The sequence below is a fragment of the Anguilla anguilla genome, chromosome 6 (assembly GCF_013347855.1).
Source record: "Anguilla anguilla isolate fAngAng1 chromosome 6, fAngAng1.pri, whole genome shotgun sequence".
Lineage (NCBI taxonomy): Eukaryota > Metazoa > Chordata > Actinopteri > Anguilliformes > Anguillidae > Anguilla > Anguilla anguilla.
The window spans coordinates 5,354,372-5,374,078 of NC_049206.1; the positions used below are offsets into that span (position 1 = coordinate 5,354,372).

The window sequence follows — 19,707 nt, forward strand, 5'->3', positions numbered from 1 at the left end:
ATAATTTTCTAATTTTCCCTAATTGGCTCAAAGGGGTTTTTTTTCCTCTCTATTTTTGATTCCTTCTGTGAAGCGTCCTTGTGTAGCGACCTGCTTGCAACCTGTGCAAAAAGAGATTGACAGATAAATAATTTGATTGATTGACGGGATGACTGCTTGATTGATTATCTGAACTCATTGACAGCAGCTGAGTGCAATCGCAGATGAAGCGGAGCAAGTCCTCAGCATGGTGCCTCCAAACGTCTCCTCCTCCGGGATAGGAGAATGAAGAAAATTCGCTCCCTTCTCTCGCTTTGGCTGCATCACCGGCTTCCTAAAATGACTTTAATAAGGTAATATAACCGCTGCTGCATCGGCTTTTATGATCAATTATATGCCAAGCGCGTGAAGGAGAGTGCCGCACGCGCCGAGGCCGTTTTCCCGACGTGCCCCGCTTTCTCCGACGTGTTAACAGAAAGTAAATGTGCAGTGAATAACCACGGTTAAATGGCGTTGGGAGTACGCGAAGGATAAGATCGGAGCCGGGTTTCTTTCCTCTCTTCAATTAATCTGATGCGTTAATAAAAAGGTAATGGTGCAGTAAACATCCTGGTTTTACGTTTCACACGTCACCCTGCTGGGCAACATTACGTGGCTGTTTTGTGAGTGCGAAGCGATGCGACGCCACGGTCCTGGAACCACTCGACTCCGAAATTGCGAGCGTGTGGGGTTGAAAATGGCTGAGAAAATAGACATGCTGTTTAGTCGATGGTGATATCTGGAGTTGCGGTTTGTGCTCGGAAACCGAACTCTTGTCGCTGGCAGGGAAAAAAAAAAATCCAATTTGAGAAAGCACTTGGGAATTGTACAGCCAGCAGCACCTCACCCTTCAAGAGCAGATCACCTATCACCTAAAAATATATATAATAAATTAGACTCGCTGATGAAACCAACTGGATGTACCTCTTATGCCAAATAAGCTTCATACGCTATTTTTAATGTAGAAATTAGCCGTATTTTATATGTTCAACTGCAAGCAAGATAATGGTTCGTAATTGTTTTGATTAAATAAGGTATGCAGAAAATGGAGATCGGACCGCTATGCAACACACCAATAAATGTACTGTGGCCCGGTAGCTTTAATCTTATCCAGTCGTGTTACTCAAGCACACATTCTCGCACTGGGTTTTCTAATTTAAGACCTCTAGCTGCCATTTAAAGAACCGGAATTTAAAGCAGTTTTAATGAAGCACTCGGATGAGCTTGTAGATTTGCACTTTAAGAACAATCAAATAAATGATGATAATTAGGTCTACAGTTGTTCCGCCATAATTTAACTAAATCAACCCAGGAATGACTAACTGAACAGGGGCTCACACTAGTGATTATGCAGTGGCACTGTAAGGTTTTTTTTAAAATTTATTTATTTATTTTTAAGTTTTTGAATGCAAATTTAATCATCCTCCAAATTAGAATCATTCTTCTGCGAGTACAAGAGAGACTCAGACTATACTAACCCCCCAAAATAAATAAATAAATAAATAAATAAATAAAGATTGAAGCAAATGAGGACAGAGCTCCGCCGCCTTGGAAATCCCAATGCCAATGCCAGTTCCTCCACTGAGCGCGTTCTCGCGAATAGGGCAGAGCGCGTGGACTCCCTTCTCCAGTGCGAATAACCGGCGGGCAAACTCAGTTCCGTGACTGAGGTCCCCGGGCTTTTGAGCCGTTGCCGCGTATCGAACAACAAGCGTGCGACGGGAGTCTGCGGCGAGTGCGTCACGTCTGTCATTCCGCCCGTCACTTTAATCTCCCTCTCCGGCAATCGGAAGCGCTTGTTTTTTTTTGTTGTTTTTGTTTGTTTTTTTTGCCTCAGGAATAGGTGGTATGTGTTCTGCAAGAGAACTAAAAAAAAAAAAGGAAAAACAAAGAAGAGATGGGATTTCCCATGTTTCTTCAGTTTTGTCCCTCCAAACAGCCTCTCTCTCTCCCCCCCCCCCCCCCCCCCTTTCCTCCATCCTTCCTGCACTCCCAATAAGAAACGAAAATGCCCCCATTCTGTCTTGTCATCCTTGGGGAAAGACTGCAACAGAAGAGAGAGTGAAAGAGCATTTGCTGGCATCAGCAGTTTCCTGTGAGCTGTAATATTTTTTGAGCCCAGTGTTTGAAGGGGCATCTAGGGACCAGACCCCAGCCCCCTCCCCCTCCCCCTCCCCCCCCTTTACCTGCCCCCGCACCCCCCCCCCCCCCCACCCCCTTCCTCTACCTCAAGCTCCACCTCGATAGCAATAGCAAACTGCACATGGAAGCAAAGACGCGTGATATTGGTACTATTAGTGCGGAAAAGATAGGGGTAATCAAAGTAAATGTAGCTAAAATGTCAGACATCAGGGCTTGTTAAGCACATGGACATCCCCCCACCCCCCCCCACCCCCCACCCACCCCCACCTATGGAACATAAGTCTGATTATGAGGTCACAGGGGAACCAGCTCCCAGCCCAGAGGGAATGTTCTCCCAATGTTCCTGGTATGTTTTGTCGATGTTATAACATCGCCGCTGCATGGCAGCAACGTCGCGAGAGTGTTTTCTTTTCTGTCTCGGCTGGGAGGGTGGGAAGCTCCCTGTCTGGAGGGTCAGAGTGTGCAGTTTCTGTTTCCACCGATTACCCTGGGCTAAATTCATTAACCTGGTCGTTCCTAGCGTCCGACTCCTTAGCCGTGTTTATTGATAAGCCCACGAACGCCGGTGAAGGCGTGTCCTTAGCATCCCAATACAAAAACGGTTTACTGTCGTCTGATCCGCTAATGACCCCGGCATTGGTGCATGCGGCTAATTGGCTGATTGCATCGGTGCGTATGGCTAATTGGCTGATCGAGCGATGGCTGATCGGTGGAACCAGAAGACCAGAAACGAAGACGGCCAGCCACAAATGGGATTTCCCTCCCATTGTCACGACCGGGGGGGGGGGGGGGGGGGGATGAGCGTGATCCGAAAAGGAGACGTGATTGCGTGACGTGCTGCTCCCCCGCCAGGGGGTGCTCACAGCGGGAGTCCGTTGCGGTTTCTCAGCCTGGCTCTCATTTTCAAAAAAAAGAAGAAGAAGAAAAATAAGAATTAAAAAAAAGGTTTAATTTGCGTGGCTGGAAAAAAAAAAAAAAAAAAAAATCTCACAGACCCACGGCTATTTTACGAAATCCCGTAAAAAAAACAAAAAAAAAAAAATTAAAAAAGGCGTCCGTGCCTAATCGTTTGGAGGCTCAGCACCGCCTCGTCTGTGGAGCTGGCCTCGGGGCGGTAGGGTAACAAAAGAGGAGAAATAATTGTAATTATCCTCAGACTTTCGGTCTGCTCATTAAGCTCCCCCCCCACACACACACACACACACACTATTAAACAGTAAGGGCGAGGAGTGTGATATGGGAGCGTATCCGTGAGGCCCACTCACCTGGCTGGAATTACGCTGGCGTGCCTTGGCATCGCCGCAGTTCCGCTCTGAAGCACCAGGGGGCGAGAGAGAGAACAGATAGCAGGCAGGGTGGATTGTGGGTATTAAAATGTAGAGGGTGGGGGGGGGGAGGAGGGGTTTACCCACTCCTGTGATCGTGTCATCGATGTGCAGTAATTCTGTTTCTGTCGTGGACGTCCTGGTTTTGGAGTTGATTAGGGTCAGTTTTTTTTTGTTTCAGCAAGCGTTAATGAAACTGGATGGTCTGAGCCCTTTGTATCTCTGGTGAATCGAGCAAATTGAAATTTACTGCAGGTTTATTATTGATCTTATTATGATTATTATTATTATTTCAGTGCCAAGAACATTGGGCAATTTCAAGCATTTGTTCACATTTATTTTTTAATCAGTTTAGCGGGTTTATAGTCGCTGTTACTGTGATTATTGCACAAACTGAATCCAAATCAGTGCATTCCTTATGTAGACACAAATGCTCATAGGGCTATGCTATACATTACATTATTACATTACATTACAGGCATTTAGCAGACGCTCTTATCCAGAGCGACTTACACAACTTTTTTACATAGCATTTTACATTGTATCCATTTATACAGCTGGATATATACTGAAGCAATTTCGGTTAAGTACCTTGCTCAAGGGTACAACGGCAGTGTCCTTACCCGGGAATCGAACCTGCGACCTTTTGGTTACAAGCCCAGTTCCTTACCCACTGTGCTACACTCCTCCGTCCGTACATCAGCATGTTTATCCTCTGAAGATCTGGCAGTTCGTTTTTGTCCCCTGTAAGGGACATGAGTACCTCATCTTAATCTCAAGAAGCATACGCGGTATTCTGCCGCGCTGAAACCTGCTCCACAAGGAAAAAATAAAATAAACAACATTTTAGAAAATATTTTTTTTTTACTGCAGCAGGTTTTGTCGTTTCGAGATCCGTGGACTTTGCCAAAAAATTGAAATGCTCTGACCTGTTTTTCTGCCGGGTCTCAGGGGGGCATGTCAGGTACGCACGTCACGTTTAATCCTGGGAAAAAAACTATGAGTCCTCTGGCTCCTAAAATATAAAAAAACAAGAGTAGAGTAAAAGAGTAAAAATCACTCAACTTTTTTTTTTTCTCCCCCCCCCCCCCCCCTAAACTTTTTGCACCACTTCACCGCTGCAGGTGTGTTTGTCTCCGCAGATTAGAAATTATCCTCGTTAATTGGGAATTTTTTCCCCGGAATTTGACACGGCGGCTGGGCAGGCCGGGAGCGTTGGTGCGGGAGCGGGAGTGGAGACGGACGCCTCCCAGCTTTGGGCTGCCATCGGGCACCCCTGTTTCTACCCAGAGCCCCCCTTTTTTGGGCAGGGGGCCCAAAGCACAGCTGAGGCTGATTTTGACTGGTAATCAGCCCTGGTTGGAGCTGCTCATTGGCTGTATACGGCTTTTTTTTTTTTCTCCTTCCCGCCCAAACTTGGCAGTGCCAGCTGTGCCAGGGAAGGCTAGGAGCAGGAGGATGGCACCGGGGCCCGGCTCCCGGGAAGCCAATCCTCCATTGTTATTCCGCAGACTTCTGGAAGCTTCCGCTGTTTGCCTTGCCCAGTGAAGGCTGAGATTCAGCCAGGACTGCAGTGAGCAGCAAGCTGTCAGGCTGCTGGGGAGCTTTGCTGTTCTATTTAGTTTCAGTTTCTGGTCGTTTCCTAGTTTTTTTATTTTTTTCCTGCTCCCTCGTTTTTCCTTCCTCCTTTCCATCCATCTGTTAGCTATACCTGGTTGTCCAGTTCACTGTTGCAGGATGGTGGGTGGGGTGTGGGTAGGTGGGTGTAGGGATTGGGGGGGGGGGGGGGGTTAGGGTTTGGAGCCTATCCCAGCCTGCATTGGATACCCCTGGACATAGTGGCATAGTCTGTTGCAGGGTGAATGCGTATGTCTACAACACACACACACACACACACACACAGAAAGACACACATAGACACTCGCGTGCACTTGACCCGGAAGTGTTAGGGCAGTGGCAGGAAACTGGAGTGTCCAGACCCTCTTTCTTGCGACGCTACAGGCCCTCACCACTTCTCTATTGTGCTGCCCTTCTCTTTTTCTGTGACTGACTTTTTAAATACGAACGCACACAAACAAAAGCAGCAGCAAACACAAAAAAATAATACAACCCCCCCCCCCCCTTCTCCCCCCTGCCCCCCTCAAGGATCATGAACCTTTTTCTCACTTCATGTTCTTTCTGCTTTTCTTCTCTTCAAGGCACAACCCTTGGCCGATCCACAGACTCATCTCAATTCAATTTCTCTCTCTCTCTCTCTCTCTCTCCTTTCTCATCCCCCCCCCCCTCCCCGTTTATATTATTGGCTTTATTTACACAACAAATGCAATTTACTGTATTTGCCAAAGCACATAAATCAAAAAGAGCAGCACATCCAATAGCGGGATGAACTGCGGAGGGTAGCAGCCCATTGCGATGATAATATGATGATATGGTGTCGGTAAACGATAATGTTGTTGATTATATCTCACTGTTCTACCACACGGCCCTCTCTAATCTGGCAGCCATGAGCTTTACATGCCAACTTCTGTCAATGCCAGGCAGTGAGTTGGATCCGGAGCAGTTTTAAGGGTGTCCAAGGGAATTCAACAACCCCCCCCCCCCCGCCTCCCCACTTTTTTAAAATCTTTTGTTGGCATACAGACGGGTAGGGCTCAAAATATTTATGGATATGTGCTGTCAATCTCTCTAATTGAGTCCTGGGTTTACCTGAGGGAGTTTTTCCTTTGCACCTTGTACTATATTCCTGCTAAATTCTGCGAGTAAGACCCCCCTCCCCCCCCCCATTAAAAAGGTGTCGGGGGTATAAACGCTTTAAATGCGTTCGAGCTAGGCTAGTGGTGCCAAAACAACGTTTCAACCTGTGAAGGCCTTTGTCAGTCAGGGCAGCTAGACACCGAAGGAAGACCTTTGCAGATGTGGAAACACAGTATGCACCATTAAACCCGAGAATCTTTAACACGGCGTGCGGGTGGTGTCTGTCTCTCCTCACTATTAATACCCTGTCACACTTCACAGCAGTCCTTAGTTCTCTGCTCTCCGGAGAACCCCCCCCCCACCCTACCAAAAACACCATTACTCCATGTCCTTCAAGGAGGGGACAGGATAATGAAATCGCTTTGAGTACCAGGGGTGGGTAGAGACGACCCGCTGCCTCCTCCCTGGAGACGGTCGAAACGTGTCCCGTCGCCAGGGATACGAAGCCCAGCGCATGACGGACCTGCGGGGGGAACCAGAGGGGAGAAAGCCCCTCCCCTTTTCCTGTCTCTTTCCGGGAGTCAGGAAGTTTATCTGCGGAAACCAGTGTGCATAATTCAGACCGGTTTTTTGGGGGCAGATGCACCAAGGGGTGTCTGCTCTTAAAACTTTCTGGGGGAGAAAAAAAAAGTGACCCCTGGATGCCTTTATCCGACCCCCCCCCCCATACCCACCCACCCCCCATTTCAAAAAGTGCCTCAAACCAGAAGCTGATAAGAGGACAAGACTCGCCCCCCCCACCCCCCAGCCAGCAAAGTGTCCTTTGCCAATGGCGAGCACAGTTCCTGTCTTATCTCATGTACTTAATAGAGTCACATTACAGAGAGAGAGCGAGAGAGAGAGTCAGGGAAAGTTTGAATGATAGAGAAAGGGGGCAGAACGAGAAGGAAAGAGTCAAATGGAGGGAAAAAAAGAGAGAGAGATCCGTGAAAGTTCCAACCCCAAATCCTGCCTTGCCAATCCGTGAGCGAGCGAGCGAGCGAGTGAGTGAGAGAGAGAGAGAGCGGGCGTGGACGGGATTCCTCGTCCTGGAGACGCGTGACTGCAGATGGCGGCGTGGCGGGTGACGGTCAGGCGCTTCTTATCGCCGTCTCCTCAGAGCACCGCTGACATTCAACCACAGACTCCAAAAACAAAAAAAAAAAACGCGCTCCAGGCACATTTGGCAGCTGTCAGAAAATGACAAGTCAAGTTTTTTTTTTTTCTTTTCTTTTTTTCTTTTCTTTTTTTTTCTTTCATAAAGCTTTGTCTGTACTCAGAGACAGACAGTAATACCCCCCAAGCCCACTCCACCCCCCATTTCCATGTTGTAGGGCTAGAGTGGACATCTTGGTTTGATTCATGTTGTTTTGTGGGTTCTTTTCCAGTGTATTCCTCTGTTGAACTGACCCAGGCCATCGAAGCCTTGCCTGTCACTGATGCAGACCAACTTACGAGCAAACTGTTTAGTACAGTTGTACACGCATCTACAGTGGGTAAGGAGCCAGCCTGGTTCCAGCTCTACTGTGGGAAAGGGGTATAATGAGCCAGCCTGGTTCTGGCTCTACAGTGGGAAAGGGCTATAATGAGCCAGCCTGGTTCCAGCTCTACAGTGGGACAGGGCTATAATGAGACAGCCTGGTTCCAGCTCTACAGTGGGAAAAGGGTAAAATGAGCCAGCCTGGTTCCAGCTCTACAGTGGGAAAGGGGTAAAATGAGCCAGCCTGGTTCCAGCTCTACAGTGGGAAAGGGCTATAATGAGCCAGCCTGGTTCCAGCTCTACAGTGGGAAAGGGCTATAATGAGCCAGCCTGGTTCCAGCTCTACAGTGGGAAAGGGCTATAATGAGCCAGCCTGGTTCCAGCTCTACAGTGGGAAAGGGCTATAATGAGCCAGCCTGGTTCCAGCTCTACAGTGGGAAAGGGCTATAATGAGACAGCCTGGTTCCAGCTCTACAGTGGGAAAGGGCTATAATGAGCCAGCCTGGTTCCAGCTCTACAGTGGGAAAGGGCTATAATGAGCCAGCCTGGTTCCAGCTCTACAGTGGGAAAGGGCTATAATGAGCCAGCCTGGTTCCAGCTCTACAGTGGGAAAGGGCTATAATGAGCCAGCCTGGTTCCAGCTCTACAGTGGGAAAGGGCTATAATGATCCAGCCTGGTTCCAGCTCTATAGTGGGAAAGGGCTATAATGAGCCAGCCTGGTTCCAGCTCTACAGTGGGAAAGGGCTATAATGAGCCAGCCTGGTTCTGGCTCTACAGTGGGAAAGGGCTATAATGAGTGATGTTTGACCCAGGAGGCGCTGCAAGTCGCCAAAGGCAGACTGCTATTTCTGTGTAAGTAGCTGTAAGCAAAGTGCTTTGTGTCGGATTAGTGGGGGAAACAGCTGTATGCTGATTAGGCGGGCTGCTCTTTGGTAAATGGTAATACATAAGTGCACTTTTCCTACCGTAAATGATCTTTAAAACGGGCTTGGGAGGAAACCCCCCCCCCCCCTGCAAAACTTCAATTATAGCAACAATGCATACTTTGTGAACAACATGCCCCAAATTTAATGAGAAGCTATATGTAGTGCGCTTCACGAACCCGATGTCCTGCCGAAAACAATGCCGGCTGAAATTGGCTGAGCTTATTATTATTGTTCGGTGACCTTAAAAGCACATTCACTCCGAGCAGCGCTCCGTCTTTATTGAGAGCGCGCGTAAGCACCCTCGGGACTTTGCTCATATGTTTTTACAAAATTCAATCGGGGGAAGGAAAAAAAAAAAAAGGGATTCAATTCAATTGTTCCCGTCCTCCCTGACCTGGTGTATTGTTTTTTTTATTTTTTTATTTTTTTTGTGGTTTTGGTATTTTTGGGCTGGTCTTAAGACGAACGACCCAATGTACGAAACGCATCACGGCGCCGATTCCTTCTCCCCGTCTAACCCGAAATTTGGAACGATCCAGCTCGCCATTCTGCTGAATAGGAAATTGACCAAAGGTAGCAGATCGTTGTGACTAATTTAAAAAGAACACGGGAGGAACGCTTCTTATGAACCGATAAAGGTAGACTGGAAGCGTCTCACCTGGACCGAGGCTCACGCAGACGTAACTCTTAACTGTGCGCACTGGGGACTGCGTCTCGATTGCCATCTCCCCGCGCACTCCATTCAAATCAGTGCGTCATCGGAAAAGCGGTCGCATCCAGCTGTTTACCGTTATCACATGACCACATAAATCCACAAACAAATAGAACACTCGACGATATGACAATTGTATCCAAACAATATGAACATAATTTGGAATTGTGGTCTATGTACACTGTAATATATGTAACGTTTATTGATAATGTAGCATATTGTAAAACTGTTGGATACTGTACAAATACATGTTACCATAGATTTAGTGGCAATAATTTATGTAATTGTAATATATGATACACGTTTGCCATGTATGGGCACTTGCCTATTTTTCATATGTAATATCAAAATATTGGTTGGATCAACACACACACACACACACGTCATTTTTCAGATAAGGCTATGAGAACATGTTGGAATGTTCTGCATGAGGAGGAAATTTCCCCCATTAGCCAAACTGAAAAAATAAAATATAATCAGAGAGCACCTGCGGGGCGGATGCGCCATGACAACTGTTCCCACGGAGACCGGGAATTCACCGGGCCTAAACAAACAAACATGGCCCACTTTCCTGGCTTCCGGCAAGCTAATCATTCTCTCACCTCTCAACTCGTTACCCCCTTGTTTGCCTTCGTAACGTTGTGACAATTATGTTTTAGCATCGCTCGAATCCTCGGAAACAACACAGGCGTTGTCTGGAAAGCGTTGCCGCAGGGAGCGTGCACATTTCTGACAGATTCCAGGTCTCGTTATCGCTCTGTGTGTGTGTAGGTACGCAGACCTGACGCTATTGAGCGCCGTGTAATAAACAGATAGCGCACACGTGATTATGCACGTGGGAGAAATGGGAACGTATTTATAGCGGCTGTGGGTAATATTATCCTCTCCATACACCGCACTGTGCAGTTTTTTTTTATTTTTTAACTTTTATTATTATGGCAGTTTGGTTTATTGCAGTAGCACTCACATTTTCAGCAAATAACTTGGCGCATTATACTTACATAACATTTCATATTAAAATTAAAATTTCATCATATATATATATATATTTCCGTTATTCAGCTCAGAAGCAGCAATAAGGTATGGGTTTTAATATGTATGATTTAGCCACATCACGCACAGGTTTAGAGATGGGTTTCGGCGATAAAGAAACTTAGAATATAAATCTGTCTCTCTCAGTGTAGATAAAATATTTCTAATGCTGCTTTGTTGTTTTTGCAGAAATGCATTTTGGGTGTTTTTGTTTTAAGTTCAATGGAGCCATTATATTTGCGCTGACAATTTATACTGTTTTTTTTTTTTCGGTCACACCATGCTTTATCACCCCCCCCCCCCCCACCGCCCGTTCTCCCTGGTTTTTATGCATGTAGTGAATAAATTATGCCCATATTCAGAATAAAATCGGCGCAGATAAATTCTTATATTAGGCCCATAAGTCATAGAGATTTGAAAAATAAAACTCGGGCCTCGATCATCAGTTCTGCCGCACTTGTGGGAGGGGAAGCAGTTTAATAGATCCGTTCATTTTCTGTGCCCGCTTATTCCTGGGCAGGGTCGCGCGGGGGGGGGGGGGGGGGGGGGTGCCGGAGCCTATCCCAGCATGCATTGGGCGAGAGGCAGGAATACACCCTGGATTGCTGGGCAGGGTTGCGGGAGATGCTGGAGCCTATCCCAGCATGCATTGGGCGAGAGGCAGGAATACACCCTGGATTGCTGGGCAGGGTTGCAGGAGATGCTGGAGCCTATCCCAGCATGCATTGGGGGAGAGGCTGAAATAGGCCCCTGGACAGTTCGCCAGTCCACACGTACAGCATTCCCTCACACGCTCATACTCTCCGATTAACCTGACCTGCATGTCTTTGGGCTGCGGGAGGAACCCGGAGTACCCGGAGGAAACCCCAGGTGGACACGGGGAGAACACGCAAACTCCACACAGACAGGGACCCGGCTGGGACTCGAGTTGCCAAGGCGACAGCATTACCCACCGCGCCGCTGTGCTGCTTGTCTGATAGATCACTAGCAGTTATTTAGAACGATATACTCCGGATTTAAAGGCTAACAGGGTGTAAGGCACAGCGATCGCTCGCACTTTAGCATAAAGAGGCTGGCTTTGTATGCCGCTGACCGCTCCATAATGGCCTGTTTTAGTTTATGTGAACGCAGTTCAGTCGTGGCAGTGCCCCGTTTTTATTTTGACAGACGACAGACTGAACAACATGTCGGCTGTCATTTTTGACAGCCTTTCACGAGGAACGCAGAGAGACATTTTTCTGTTTTCTTTTTTTTTTTTGAACACTTTTTGCTGTTACCCGAGGTACTGCGATGCTGGAATAAGATGCAGCGTTGCAGGTGGGAGACAGGTTTGCCCTCCGTGGCGTTTTAATAATAAAACGTAAGATGGGATTAAAATCGGACGGCGCTTTAACGATACTTAACAGATACTTCGGCTTCGGCTCTTTCCTGTGAACATACCGCATGGCTGTGGAGAAGCAGGACGCGACAATTTTATGATCACAGAGAAATAGTAAATGGACTACATTTATGTAGCGCTTTTATCCAAAGCGCTTTACAGTTAATGCCTCTCATTCACCCATTCACACACACACTCACACACACTCACACACCAACGGTGAAAGGCTGCCATGCAAGGTACCAATCAGCTCATTGGAAGCAATTAGGGGTTAGGTGTCTTGCCCAGGGACACTTTGACATGCCTAGGGCAGGGGATCGAACTGGCAACCCTCCGACTGCCAGACAACCACTCTTACCTCCTGAGCTATATCAGGAGGTAAGAGAATTTCATAAAAGCTATTTTCCATTAATTTTTCATGGCCTTTTTTTGTCGCTCAGTGTCCGAATCCTGATTGCGTTTCGCTTCAGAACAAATTTGGTTTATGTAAATTGTTATGTAAATGTTCACTGTCCTTGTGAAGTTTGTCAGAATGCTTAAGAGGTGCGCTGAATTTGTAATGCCCCCGAAAGACCTTTTTCCGATGACGCGTCTCGCTTTCCGTTTCTGAAATGCTGTTCGGCCGTGTAATTCAACTCTTCAGGAGACGAAGAGTGCGATCGTGTTCTTTGCGCTCGAATGTAGAGGTTCCGGATTGGACGGGGTTCCACGCTCGTAAAACTGTCACTCATCAGGCTAGGTGTGCGAATGAAGCCGCAGAATAACCGGCTGGGTATCTATCTGAGCAGCCGTGCAGTCCAGTGCATTCTGGGTAAAGGCCTGGCGGTGCATTTAACCTCAGACATGCCCGTCCTTCAGCACGAGTACTGATACTGTTGAGCGTCGTATTTAACAAACAACAGCTGCAGCAAATCCACGGAGTGAAGTACTCAGAGTGTGTGTGTGTGTGTGTCTATGTGAGTGTCTGTGGATGTGTGCATATGTGTTTGTGTGTGTGTACACGTGTTTATATGTGTTAATGCACGTGTGCATATGTGTTTGTGTGTATGTGTGTGTATGTGTGTTTATGCCTGTGTCTATGCATGTGTGTGTGTATGAGTGTGTGTGTGTGTGTGTGTGTGTGTACACGTGTGTTTATGCATGTGTGCATGTCTATGTGTGCATGTGTGTTTATGTATGTGTGTGTGTGTGTGTGCATGTGTGTTTATGTATGTGTGTGTGTGTGGTGTGTGTTTATGTGTTTGTGTGTGAGTGCGTGCGTGCGTGTGTGTGTGTGTGGTGTGTGTTTATGTGTTTGTGTGTGAATGCGTGCGTGCGTGCGTGCGTGCGTGCGTGTGTGTGTGTGTGAAGCCGTGCGCGCATGTGTGTGTTCATTTAGAGAGCATCTCTGCTCCAGGGCATTCTCACGCCTCCTTCCCAGTGGTCTGCAGGGCCCAGGCCCGTACGGAAGAGTGACGCAAATTTATCCTGTCAGAGGCGTTTACACGACATGGCACGGCCTTTCCCAGCCAATCACGGCGCCGCGTACGCGGGTCACATCGCACCGTAGGCTCTGTTTGGGCCGAGCCCCCGGATGTTTACTGGCGCGAATGCCTTCCCCAGCAGTACCTCGGGAATGAAACCCGCAACCCCCCCGGTTTGTAATGCTGTGTCTTTAAGCGCTGTGCCACGCTTGTACTCTTTTTTTTTTCTCTTTTTTTGTTTTGTGGCCTCCTGGCTTCACGTGTGATCTATGCGCGCTGCCCGAGCCCCGCGCGGAACGGCCTGATTGATTCTCGCGAGTTGTTAATTATAGCCCGTTCGCGTCTCTGTAATGGATGGTAACTGTGTCCTTAATGCCTTTTAAATTGTATCGTCCTTAATGTCTTTTCCTGAATTCACATTCCTCCTTTTTTCATATACATATATATATATATATATATATATATATATATATATTTTTTTTAAAAACCTGATCTAATTTCATTTCTCTTTACCTTTCCTTACCCCTGAGGAGCTAGCATGGTGCACCCAATTAATCTTACTTCATGAAAACTAGCTGAAACCTACGCTACAAGGGACATTCAATTAAAAAAAAATTAAAATTTTCACTGCGAAAACGTCAAACGCTTAAATTATTTTTTTTCTGCTGGGTTTAAGGAGGTTAAGTTCAGGCTCGGGGCCATGGTAACGGCCGGTAGGGGATTGGGGGGGGGGCAGCGGGGGGGGCTCGAAACTCGTGCTTGAGGGCTGGGGTCTGGGGTACTACGCGGGGTGCAGGTTGAGGAGGTACTTTAACTTCCGGGAACGCACATAACCGAAAAGAGCTCCTTTGACCTGACCTCTGACCTGGAGTCAATTTGACTTCAACTTCAAAAAAAAAAAAAAAAAAAAATATATATATATATCCATATAAACGTATGTATATAGTCTTATATGTATATATGATTATATTTACAGGTCGTAGTGTTATCCTACACCCACTGTGTGACAGCCTGTTTGTAATTAGCCCGATTATATATAAAAGTAAAGATCGAGTGATGTATTGGTTGGTTTCTTCACAAAATGCTTTAGTTAGTTTCATTTGGGCAGATCTGAGGACTTCGCGAGCTGTTCTCGTGAAGAAGCGAGCGCATTCGCGTGTAATTATAGACCCCATGTGCCGTGGGTCTGGTTCCAGCCCCTCTCTTGAGATCTTTTTTTGAAAGCGTTTGTTTTGGTTCCAAAAAATTTTGTGTATTGAAACTGATTTTTTAATACCGTGTAGGTTTGGCTCGTTTACCATTCGCTTTTGTCTTTGAACTGTTTGAATTTGGCAGTTAATGGTTGGGTCCCGATGACCAGGTGTGCAGGCTTTCAATTTTCAGGGCTTATTTTTGGCTGCGGATCTATCGAATAATCAATACGGCATGCGATATCGTTCGAGAAATCCTTTCCACAGCGCGTTGCGGAAAATTAAAGCATTATGCGTCTGAGAATCGATGTGACGAATCGATTTAAAATTCCATAAATTAACATGAAATGTTCTTTCTTTGTAACATGGATATCTGTTTCCGACATAATGTGGCATTAAGATAGTAAATCATCCCTCATTAGACGTGTAAAAGCCCCCTAATTAAAAACAATTAACAGGTTTTTATAATTCAGGAATTGCAATTAGGGCTGGAGTGAAAATCAGCATGTAGTTTTTGTGGGTACGCCAGGCCTATTGATGAGAAACCACTGCCCTAACCGGTCTGATACTGAGTGCAGTTAATACAAGATTTCATAACTTATGTGTTAAACGCTGCGTTACTCTTTTAGAATTTCTTAATTCATTGAGGCCACTCAATGCCTTATAAAATTTCCTTTGAAACATATCATTACATGTGGATAATGATTTATAATTATGAATGATTAATGGTAATTATGAACCAAAATACTTTGTTTGATTTAAAATAAAAAATAAAAAAACTGGATGAGCACACTTTTTCTTTAAGGCACCACACTGTGGTGCATGGGGGAGTCTCACGTTCGTGGATCGAATCCGGACCGCACCAATGCCAACTCCAAAGAGCATTGGGCCGTTGGGAGGGTTCAGTTGGTTAGGTATTCATCGTATTTCATCGCTATTTAGTGGAGCCCCCTCCCTCCCCTCCCCTTCCCCCCCCGCCCCGCTGGTCGATCAGGCACTGACGGACTGCATGTTGAAGTCGCACGTGAAAGGTCCTCCTCTGACTCCACTCTGAGAGCTTATCTGTGGTCTGCAGTGTGAAAAGTAGCAGCCCCCTGCACCACATATCGGAGAATGGCAGTTGTCGGCGGGGGGGTTCCTGTATGAATGCGGCAGCGGTTGTGCACCGTTTGGCAGGTCAAATTGGGGGGGTGGGGGGGGCGAAACTGGACATGATCAGCCCTGAGCTGGAAATTAAAAAAAAAAAAAAAAAATACAGATTAACAACAGAGGTGTGTAAATCAAACGAATAACAATAAGAGAACTCGTGAAAGATGTGCTTCGTATTTTCAAATATTTTTGTTTTGTTTTTGTATTTTTTCCTAAAAAGATCAATCTGGAGACTGCTTAAACTAGCCATAATCCCCTTCAACTGAGAACTCATTGTTCTTTTTTTGGATAAACTGCCGCAGACAAACTCGAAAACGGCCGCACTGCAAATAAAAGCACTGCTCTGCGTTCCTGTGTCCCCGTGATAGCATTTCAGTTTGGAACAGAAAGGTCGCCAACAGCATTTCACCGGTAAAAAGCAGAGGGAGCAGAAATGAATGGAATCTTCTCGTTATCAAAAACAGATTTTTAAAAAGTTGATGGGATGTTTTATGAATATAACTGTCCTGTTGAAGGCATCGAATGTATTGTTTTTCTCTTTTCTCCCCCCCCCCCCCGCCTCAGGGTCAACTCTGGCCTGCGGGTCTACATTAATCAGTTTCTTCTCTTAATTTGTGCGGCCCGTCGTAATTTTTTCATTCGTCTACGGACGTTAGTAATTCGTTCCCCTCGGACACGGCTCTGACAACAACGAAGGCCGCATGTTATCTGGCGATTGCCTGAAAACACAGAAAAAAAATCAAACAATGAGTAGTAGGTGGAAAAACAGAAACCGCTGGTATCCTAGTAACCGGATTCAAGACCGAGCCGAGTTCCGTGACATCACGCCTTTTTGAATTGTTCTGTCTTTCGCTGCCGTCGAGGCAAACCCTTCACATCTGGCAGAATGTTCAAATTGGCTCTCGTGGGTTAAGGTGCAGTGGCCTTTGCTAAGTGACTGTTGATGTTGCAGAGGTGTGTGTGTGTGTGTGTGTGTGTGTGTGTAATAGAAGGCATGACTTACACCATACATATGCAGTAGTGTTATTCCCGTCAAGAGGGACCTCTTAATCCTATTCTGAAGGAAAAGAAAAAAACTGTATCTGTGCCGGACGTCGTGTATAAACGAGAACAAACCGGCAGTTTTCTTGCGTCGTTCGCACTGGCATCGGCTGCTGTGTTTTCAAACTGTGATTCAGCAGTGATTCAGCGCTGACGCACCATGAATCGCAAAATTTAACAACATTATTATTTGTCAAGGCTGTGTTTTTTTAACAAGCAGCGTTAACCTAGATGGTCTAAAGGATTATCCGACTGGCCTACATTTTATGTCTCTCCATGCTATTGCTAGCTCTAGCTCGTGTGTTGCCAGAAGAGGGGCAGGTGTATGTTCCTCCATCACCTGTGCTAGAGTACTACCTGTACAGTACAGTACAGTACAGGTAGTACTCTAGCACAGGTGCTGGAGGAACAGGCAGCTCTCTGCTATCTTTATTGACCTCAGACAATTTTATTTTCAATTGCTAACAGTTAGAAAGCAAAACAACAGGTCACTGTTAGGGTTGCCAGATTTAGGATTTGTTTAATGCCGGACAGCGTGCACAGATGGAGGCTTTCGCGAACAAGCCGCCGCTGGAGGCGGGGTAGGGGAGGGTTAGCTACCAAAACGGATCGGATCGGATCATGGGGGGGTGTGGGGTGGGGAAGGTGGGGGCTGTGGTTGAGATGTGAACTCATTACAAACTGATGGTACATTTTTTTTCCAACCAACTAACCGAACCTGTGCGAATAATTCGAAAACCGGATATTCCATTCGAAAACCGAGCATCTGGCAACCCTAGTCAGTGCTGGCCAGCTAACCAAGCAAACAAGCTCCTTCTATTCTTCTCCCTCTCTAGTGTTCCCTCCCCGAAATTTTCCCTGGAAGTGCACGGCACAATACAAAGCCTAAATACCTAAAAGTGGACCGCGAAACACTTCTTCTGACTTCAGAGCTGAGAAGCCTCTGCTGATTTTTTTGTAACAGTCAAGTTGTCCTTGGGCAGCTTTTTGGGAGCGTACATCGTTTAGCCGACGCTTTTAGCCAAAGTGGGTTTTTTTTTTGGGAAAGTGAATTCCACGTGCTCAGCGAGCGGCGCTAGAGCTGGAGATGGACGAGGGTGCGATCGTGTGAGCGCCGGCCTGCCGGGGGCGGCCCTCCCGACCCGCGCGATAAACGAAAAGAGGGGTTGGCTCCGGCCTATCGGTGTAAATAAGCTGCAGGCCTGCGCAGTCGGCCTATCGGTGTAAATAAGCTGCAGACCTGCGCAGTCGGGGTATCTCTCTCCCTCAGGTTGTAGTGTATGTGTGTGTGTGCGTTTGCGTGTTTGTGTGTGTGTGTGTGTGTGTGTGTCTAAGTGTGCGTGTCTTAGTGTGTGCGTATGCATTGATGTGTGTGAGTGAGTGTGTGTATATGTGCGTGTGTGTGGGTGTGTGTGTGTATATGTGCGTGTGTGTGGGTGTGTGTGTGTGTGTGTATATGTGCATGTGTGTGGGTGTGTGAGTGTGTGCACGAGAGTGTGACTGTGTGTGCGTGTGTGTGCACTGATATGCGTGAGTGTATGAGTGTGCGAGTGCGCGAGTGTGTGTCTGCCTGCACATTAGCCCTCTTCTCCATTAGGACCTCGGTGATACAACCCCATTAGAAATGGCGCCCATTTAGAAATCTAAAATGATCATAACATTGAAATTTAAGGCAAATTACACAAATTTTAATTTGAATCATTTGCTGGAACGGTTTCTTGCATTAGCCCGCTCTTGAGTTATTGCTTTAAACAGGCTCTCGATTGAACTATACATCATGTTAATAACCGATCGTCAAATAAGCTGTAAGTGGATCTCGTAACAACGCTATCTATTTCCGTGGCATTATAATGACTGCTAGGGACGAGATGCTACCCTGTTTGAATTGCCAAAGTTTAAAATATGCCAAACTCTTAATGTCGTGAAGATAGTCAATAGTTGCAGAGAAAAAGCTTGAGTTGTTTTCCACCCCCCCACCCCCCCCCAAAAAAGAAAAGTCATGACGTCTGTGAAGGGGTACAATTGAAAGCATTTGACTTGTAAGGGAGGGGGGAGGGGGGATGCAGGGGGTTTGTGATTGTAATAACAGATGGGTGGGTGGCAGAGATTTGCAATTTCAGATAAGGTAAAGGGGGGGGAGGGGGCATGGATGAGATCACAGTCTCAATAACTGTGTAATTATTGAAATGTTCTCAGATGGGAAACAAATGTAATTATAAATTGTTGGACCCACCCTCCTATCACCCCCAATGCATGCTGTTGATGTCTCCCAGTTGTCAGTGAATTCAGTGGGTTGTCTCTTTTTGATAGCCTCCATAAAGCTATATAAGTCAAAAGTGCATGCAGCGCAATTAAAAAAGTAATGACACCTATATTAAAATATACTTTTAGACATAAATAATGTATTACATTCAGACAGCCTGTGTGAAAACAAAAGCACGGCAATGGTTTGCCTTGCAATTTTCATCTATCACAAAACGTATCCAATTGGGAACTGAAAACAATTTGTGTTGGGGGGTGGGGAGTGGGGGGGTGGGGGGTGGATTTGAATATGAATAATTTTAACATGAACGCTGGGGGAAGTGAGTTCAGCTTGAGATAAATTCACCATTTACCATTCATCAAATCTTGGCACGTCCAGCCCAAACGATTTATCTGAATTTTTCTCCCCTCGAAAATAACCACTCAAGTCCCATTTAAATAACTTGCAACAGAGATATTTTTCTTTCTCATTAAAAACAAAAATACTTTGTTATGACATGCAATAATACATGATGCATTAGATAATGTTTTTTTTCAGAGGGAAACCACAGAAAGGAAATGATTATAGCTTACATATTGAGATGCATTACTTCCTGCAATGGAACCCAGGCTAACCAATGGGACTAATCTGAGAGACTCTTCCAGAACATGATCTTCAGTTCTGCCATCCTGCTTTTGTCTGATTAGTTTAATTAACAATCAAGCAATTCAGTGGCGGAGTAAACTCTCTCTCTGTCCACTCTTTCAATACAAATATGGTGCAATCAGTTCACTAGCCTTCGGTGCACTTGGCAAAAGCTTGCGTTGCGTTGCATTTCACAAGGTAATTTACCCCCGAGTTAAAGTCATGTCTTT

General features: G+C 46.2%; 1 protein-coding gene across 1 annotated transcript in view; it reads left to right on the forward strand.

Moving 5' to 3' along the window:
• The first annotated feature begins 203 nt into the window (after positions 1-203).
• Positions 204-19,707, forward strand: part of LOC118229072 (SLIT and NTRK-like protein 3) — a 92,378-nt gene continuing 72,874 nt past the window's right edge. Inside the window, exon 1 of the mRNA XM_035420750.1 lies at positions 204-332. The gene's annotated coding sequence lies outside the window, so the exon portion shown is untranslated. The remainder of the gene's footprint in view (positions 333-19,707) is intronic.